Below are 7,500 nucleotides of genomic sequence, written 5' to 3' on the forward strand. Positions count from 1 at the left end.
GCTGCTGCACTGACTGTAGTTCTGGTCTCACTGGGAGACAAACATAGAAATGATTCCTGTAAGAAGAGAAATGAAGTGAAATGCAGCAGGTGAAGGTGTTCTGGAGCGTTTGCCTGAGCGCTCCTCTGCAGCTTCCTCTTCCTGCGCCGGCTGCAGACGGAGGATCTGGGCCGAGCGCTGCGTGTGAACACGGGTCACCTCCTGAGGATCCCGGTCTGTCTCGTTAACACCTGACTGATTCGGCGTCCTCGGCCTCTGCCACAGCGAGCGCCGATTACAGCTTCCTGTCTCCCCTCCGGGCTCGACACACAAGCCCTTCCACGTGTCGCTGCGCCTGTTTATCATACTTTATATATTTCAAAGCGTTCGTGTATTTATTTGTGTTATTTTTAGGCGCTGCTCCCACACCACATTTCACACCGGCTGAGTGTAAGTGCTGCGTGTCACTCGCTCACAAGCAAACACACTCGCATCGACACCGGAGCGCTCAGAGAGGAGCGACGGCCTTCCTGCAGCCACGTTTCGCCTCTGGTGTGTGTGTGTGTGTGTGTGTGTGTGTGTGTGTGTGTGCGTGTGTGTGTCACTGTGGCTGTGTTGATTGCTGCTGACACCCTCAGAGTGCTTTCATAGCGCTGTCACTTCGCCTGTTTGGGTGTGTGTTATGTGTGAAACTTGCTGTGTACAGTACATATCTCCCATGATGCCTCTCTCCCCACGAAGCAAACTGTATTTCCTGATTCTGATCATTAGCGCGTCGTGCCTGACATCCCTCTGTTCGACTTCCTCGTCCCCGCTCAGGTTAGCGTGCGTTCGTATGTATAATTCGGTGTTTTGGAGTGTTTCCACCTCCCTTCACCTCCCTCTTGTTTAGTTGCTATTTCCAACCTTTTAATCCCCTCTGCCACCTCTCACTTCCTCCCTTCCAATTTTCACAGTGTCAACAGCAGCCACGTGTTGTCGCAACAAGAACGCACATTGTCAAAGGTAAGAACACAGATCAGTGGTCACCTGCTCTGTCACAGATGAAAGTGTTGGTGAGCTGAAGTTCTGGACAACAGACTCACATTTCTCACTGAATATGTGACATTTCTGCGTTAAAGAGTCAAAAAACCAACTCGGCCGTTGTTGTGCTTTATTTTGATGAGTTGTGTTCTTACATCATCCCAAATGTTTCCAACAAGGTTCAAACCAGAGAAATCCACCACTGTGTTCGTCCAATCAGCTGTAAGAAACACTTACACTTACATCTTCGCATCGCGCTCGTGTTCATACGAAGATGTCCGTGTGTTTGAATTCAGATCAGCCTCTGAGTGTTGTCAGCACTCAGCAGAGACTCTGGTTCAGAAGAACAGAACAGAACAGAACAGAACCTGGAGGTCCGCTCCGGATCGCTGCTGCAGTCAGGCTGATCAACATAATCTCTGAGCTCTCCTCCCGTCTGTAAACAGCTCTGGATCAGAACAGAACCTGATGAGACTCCAGGTGTTTATTCCTCCTAAACCTCTGGCTCTGCAGTGGTTATATTTATACATAACGACAGCGTGTCGGGTTTCTCTGGTGGTTCTGAACCTGCAGCTCTTCTCAGCTCGATGAAGAGAGGCAGCGACTCCACACAGTCGTCTCTGATCCGTCAGTCTCCACCTGTCCAGTCGTCTGTGTGGATGTTCTTGTGAGTTCTGGTGCGTCTGAGTGATACCTGCAGTTCCTGAAATATTTCCCGGCCAGTTCCTCCAGCGAACAATAACAAGTGTTGCTGACTGTTTCTGGACAACCTAGCTTGGCTCGGATGATGGAACCGGTCCAAGAAGTACGTGATAATTGTCTTCGCTCCCAGGACTTGTTTCAACCTGTCCCCAAAGTCCGACCTGAACCGGGTCAGAGAGTTCAGCTTCCTGCTCCTGGACTCAGTTTCTACACTGCTGAAGTGATCAGTCCAGTCCTTCCGCCTGAAAAAGACCCAGTCAGCATCTCTGTATGTGTGCACGTATATATATTCCTGCTTTTTCTACACCTGCTGTTCATGCACAGCTGCATTCCAGGTTCTGATTGGTTCTGTGACTGGCACATCGCACTGTGCTGAACACGGAGGACGGTGGAAACAGATGGACACACCGAAGCATCCGACTGAGAATTAATGAGGCAGAAACAGTGAAGGAGGCCCTTTAAATATTCTCCATCCTTGGCTGCCGTGTCACTCTCCTTTTTAATCCTGCCTGCATCTCGGAGAACCTCTGCCCTCCCTCCCTCCCTCCTTCCTTCTCTCCTTCCCTTCCTCTCTCCCTCCCTCCTTCCCTTCCTCCCTCCCTCCTTCCTTCTCTCCCTCCCTCTCTCCCTCCCTTCCTCCTTCCTTCCCTCCTTCCCTCCCTCTCTCCCTCCCTTCCTCTCTCCCTCCCTCCCTCTCTCCTTCCCTCCGCCCCGTCCTCTCTCCCTCTCTCCCTCCCTCCCTCTCGCCTTCCCTCCTTCCCGTCCTCTCTCCCTCTCTCCCTCCCTCCCTCTCTCCTTCCCTCCTTCCCTCCCTCTCTCCCTCCCTCCCTCCCTCCCTTCCTCTCTCCTTCTCTCCAGGTCGTTTCATAATTACACCCCCCACACTTGTTGCTATAGTGACAGAGTGTCCCTTTAGTCACAGACATTACATGGATGCCGTTACAAGTGCTTCTCACCGCTCTGCACGCTGGGAGGTGTAACGAACAGAACCACCACCGGTAAACTCAAGTCCTCATCCCTGATGTCTGACTGGTGGAGACCTTGTGTGTTTTGAGTCTGAGGGACATGAACACATTTCCTTGAAAGTTGAACCAGTTTTAGTTTTTTTCAAACACCAGAGTTAACTAACAGCGTGACAGTTGCCCAGATTTATATGGTCACAAACGGGAACATGAAAAAAGGTCCAGTGTTCCCGGGTCAGAACTCAAACACTACAGAAGGCTTGTTGTGTGTTCACAGAATATTTCATTTGGGATCTGAGGGTTAGGACCCTGGGGTTATAGGATAATGGGAGTTTAGGACACTGGGAATGATGGAAACAGACTGTTGGGAACGACAGATCCTTTACTTTACTTCTCTCTGGTTAAAACTCTTCAAACTTCAGTGAACTTCAGTGATCTGCAGATCATTCTGGTCCTGGACAGAAGTTGAAGCTGCAGGGAGACAGTTTAAACAAACTAACTTAGATGTTTTTTTTTTGTTTTTTTTAATGACATGGACGTTAACTTCCTGGAGACTTACACACTCGTAACCACCGACCCAAAAATCAGCTGCTTTCCCTCCGGAGGTTCTCTGTTTGTCCCCAGTTGAACCGGCCGTCGAAAAACGAACTGATCTTGAGTCTGAAATGTGTCCCTGAAAGTAACCAAAGTCAGCACACACACACACACACACACACACACACAGATAAAATAAACATGGTTAAATGTGTAAAAGCTAAAGGCTATCAGAGCTGCAGGGCTCCACATGAGTCAGTGAGGAGGTCTTTACCAACACTGGCTCTATTTTCACACTAATTTAAGCTTCATTATTCTGTTCGGTGCTGGTCCGTTTGTCGGGTGTGTCAGCTCTCATTAACCGCGGCCAACACTTCGTCCCTGCAGCCTCGCCCGCACTCACCTAACCTCATCTGCTGGCTGATTATGGCTTCTTCCCCAGTCGCTCTGTGGCCACTGTGTCCTGATGGAAACAAGGTGGAGCAGCAACACTGTCGCTGCGAGCCCAGCTGACATTAATCATTACAGTAAATGTCCGACACAGTTAGAGTCTTACCTTGTTCACCAGCAGCCTGCTCTGAGCTGCAGAGTGCAGAGGAGGGACAGGAACGATTTCCACTCAGTTCCTCTCACAAAATAACTGCAGAAGTGATTCCAGACACCTTAAAATGAAAAAATATTCTGACTCCTGCATCCTCAGAGGACCTGGTCTCTGTTGACACCTTTTACTGACATTCAAAACTTATTGATTATCATATTTTTTCTTCTGTAACTGCACATGAACCACTGCTGGTATGCAGCATCTATATATCTGGGAAGGGGAAAGGATTTGGCATGAACTGTGGATGACTGATTTGTTGGTTGCTCAACAGAATGATGTAGTCTGTCGTCCTGAAACCCAGAAATCAGTTTTCAACATTTTACACATCCGGTTCCCTCGTCTCACCGTCTGAGTGTGTTCTCAGTTAAATGTGTGAAATAAGGTGTGTGTTCACCACAGACTGAACATGTTCACACGTTTTGTTCTCCAACATAAAATACTTCATTAAAACCTGTTAGCAGTCGCCAGTGTCTGAATGAGACTGCAGAGGTTAAACATCATCACACTGCTTGTGGTTTTCTCACAGCTGGTTTGTCAAACAGCAGCAGAGCTGATGCAGCAGATCGTGAGCTGTAGTTTCCCAGTAAACACACCGACCTCTTCAGCCCAGAGACACTCTGACAGGGAAGAACCTGCTGATCAGAACCAAAGTTAACAGCCAGAACCAGAACTGAACCACAGCAACACGGAGACTCATCTACTCTCTCGTCCGTCTTTACAGGCCACTTTAGTTCCACACTGTTCTAACTCTGACTTTACAACTTGGACACTGATCAGTTTATAGAAAACCTGGATAGTAATTGTGCAGTAAGACTCTTAGTGGTGGAGACGTTTCAGTTATGTGACCGTGATGTCGTCTGTTTGTAGCCTAACATTAGCTTCTTACTGCTACACAGTTAATGTAGCTTCACACATCACAGAGTGGAGTTCATCTGTGGAGGTTATCTGGACCAACAGAACCTGGACGGATCAGAAACTTATCTTCTGTAAATAATCCCACAGGGGAACCAGGATGCTAACTTCAGATCGCTACAAAAACACAGTATCATCTGGGAAAATCACGATGCTGGGCGAGTTTGAATGTCTGCTGCTGGTTTGTATGCAGACAAAGATGTTAACTAGAAATCAGCAGCTGCAGAGAGAATCTTCTGCCCGATGAAGAAACTGTTAAAGCAGAGAAGAGAAACCATGTGAGTCATGAGAGAACCATCAGCAGGAGAGACAAAGTGATGAGGTGCAAACAGATGGATCACACAAATGGAGATGTAAAGGAGGATGAAGCAGATGTGACAGAGGGATTCGCTGTGGAAGCGCACTAAATGGAGACGGATGGACGGAGTAAGATTTCACACAACCTGCTATCAGTGTCGTCTGAATCAAACTGAGAGAATAAGTGCTCGGATTAACGCGGAGTGATGCTGAGGAGGAGAAGAGGAGGAGATGTAAAGGAATGACAGAGTGACAGAGCTGTGTGAGCGACGGAGATAAGAGCTGTGAAATGCAGACGCACACCCACACACACACACACACACTCACACACACACACACACACACACACACACACTCACACACACACACACACACACACACACTGACGCAGATTAGTGGAGATGCAGAGAGACAGGCGGGACTGTTTGTGACAGTCAAAAGGACGATTAAATAAAAAGAATAAAACCGTTGACTGACCATGTGTGTGTGTGTGAGTGTGTGTGAGTGTGTGTGTGTTTGTGTGTGTGTGTGCAGGTTTTAATCAGCACCACAGTGTATCATCGTCAGTATCAGCAGCTTCTCTCCTGGCTGCTGCACAACAGTTATGAATCACAACGTATTCGACGCTCTGCAGGGAGAAAAAGAAAACATACGGAACAAAGAGGTCGGAATTTAAAAGCCTCTTACTCAGTTTTCTGAGCACTCGCGGGAGGAGGAGGTCTCACTTCACACCTTCACTTCGGTCGAGCAACACTGAATCTGACAAAAACACACAACTCGCATCTGAAAAAACAAGGACATTCTCGTGTCTGATAAATAATCTTAAAGAACGTCGTTACGATGAACAGACTCTTTGCTGTGGTGTTGGAGCTGCAGTGTCTCTGGGCTGGTTAGGTGGAGCGAGCAGGCTGCTCCACCACCCGTCCTGTCTGCTCCACCTAACCAGCCCAGAGACCCTGCAGCTGCGACCGCCTGGTGGAGAGTTTTCTGACGGCGACGCTACAGCTCACAACCTGCTGGATCAGCTCCACCACGAGAGAAACACTTCAAGCAATTAACACCAGAAAAACACTGAACAAATGTTAGGAAATAAATTACACTGACCTGCGTCACCTTGATGTTGATACATGTTAATAGAAGTGCAACACACCCTCCTCCTCCTCCTCCTCCTCTTCCTCCTCCTCCTCCTCCTCCTCTTCCTCCTCCTCCTCCTCCTCCTCTTCCTCCTCCTCCTCCTCCTCTTCCTCCTCCTCCTCTTCCTCATCGTGAAGCCTCTCGGTGTCTACAACTTGCTACTGCTTATGAAGAAAGCTCTCCGCTTCATATAATATGATTAGAATACTTAATACTACTTAAAAGATACTTAAAAAATACTTAAAAGTGAAAAGTAAATGGGATAATAGAGGAAGACTGACAGAAATATTCTTAAAACATCCTCCTCCGTCGTCTGTGCAGCTGGCCAGGTGTGAACTCACCTGTTGCTCTGTGTTGCTGCTGTCAGAGGAAACGAACATCACACGCAGGAGACACAGCTGTTGTTACAGATGTTACTTTTATTTAGATCTCCAGACACATATTTCAGTTACACCGCTGTAGCGCCATTAAAACTTTACAAATATATCAGCAAATTTACAACCTCTCTCTCACCGTCCTCCTCCTCCTCCGCCCACTCCTTCCTCTTTCCCTCCTCATCATCGTACAGTGTAAAGCCCCGTCAGCGGCACGTACAGACTGTCACATCGCCTGAGGATGGTGGTTATCAATGACCGATCATAATGTTTGGTTCATTATCATGTTATGGCCTCGAATGGACAGACTGGCAGATGGCTGACAAACTAAATTGAGTTTTGATTTGGCACAAATTATCTGATCTAATGTTGACTGTAGTCACTGAATGTTCATTTGTTCTGGATACAGTTTGCTGATGATACTGGCGTGTTTCTTTCAAATAAACATGCATCTTTAAGTAGAACCTGAATTAAACAAACTTGGATAAGTTTGGATAAATATCTTAAGTTGAACGTCTTTAAATTTTCTAATATTTACTGCCAAAAAGAAAATATATTGGAGATAAACTAATTTTGGATGTGTCCTCTGTAACACTGAAAACATAATTCAGTAATAATAAAAACTGGTAATTAATCAGGAAAACTTCTCCAGATGCAAAACAGATGCCAGATTCCAACATGACGAGACGAGATTTAAATATTCTGAGGAGTGACCGTCCTAAATGTGAATGGTTCATCCTCTGGAGACGATGCATACTCACGCCTAATCCAGTGGCAGTCGGGCTAGTTTGGATCTTTACCGGGTTTTCTCGGCCGCTGGCGGGGCGATAACAATCATTCTCCCACTTTCAAGCACGTAAGAAAGAACAGTAAAGTAAGGCCACACCAGAGTCACAGAAACTGATCCCTCTCTTCCCTCCAGCTGACGGAGGGCAGGAGGCGGCGACCCGCTCCAGACACCTCCAGACCTGGTGGCCACCGC

General features: G+C 47.5%; 1 protein-coding gene across 1 annotated transcript in view; it reads right to left on the reverse strand.

Moving 5' to 3' along the window:
- Positions 1–6,543: 6,543 nt before the first annotated feature.
- gfra2b (GDNF family receptor alpha 2b) overlaps positions 6,544–7,500 on the reverse strand; it is a 77,474-nt gene continuing 76,517 nt past the window's right edge. Inside the window, exon 10 of the mRNA XM_037118348.1 lies at positions 6,544–7,500. This exon is cut by the window's right edge and continues 2,575 nt beyond it. The gene's annotated coding sequence lies outside the window, so the exon portion shown is untranslated.

The sequence above is a fragment of the Acanthopagrus latus genome, chromosome 12, assembly GCF_904848185.1.
Source record: "Acanthopagrus latus isolate v.2019 chromosome 12, fAcaLat1.1, whole genome shotgun sequence".
NCBI lineage: Eukaryota > Metazoa > Chordata > Actinopteri > Spariformes > Sparidae > Acanthopagrus > Acanthopagrus latus.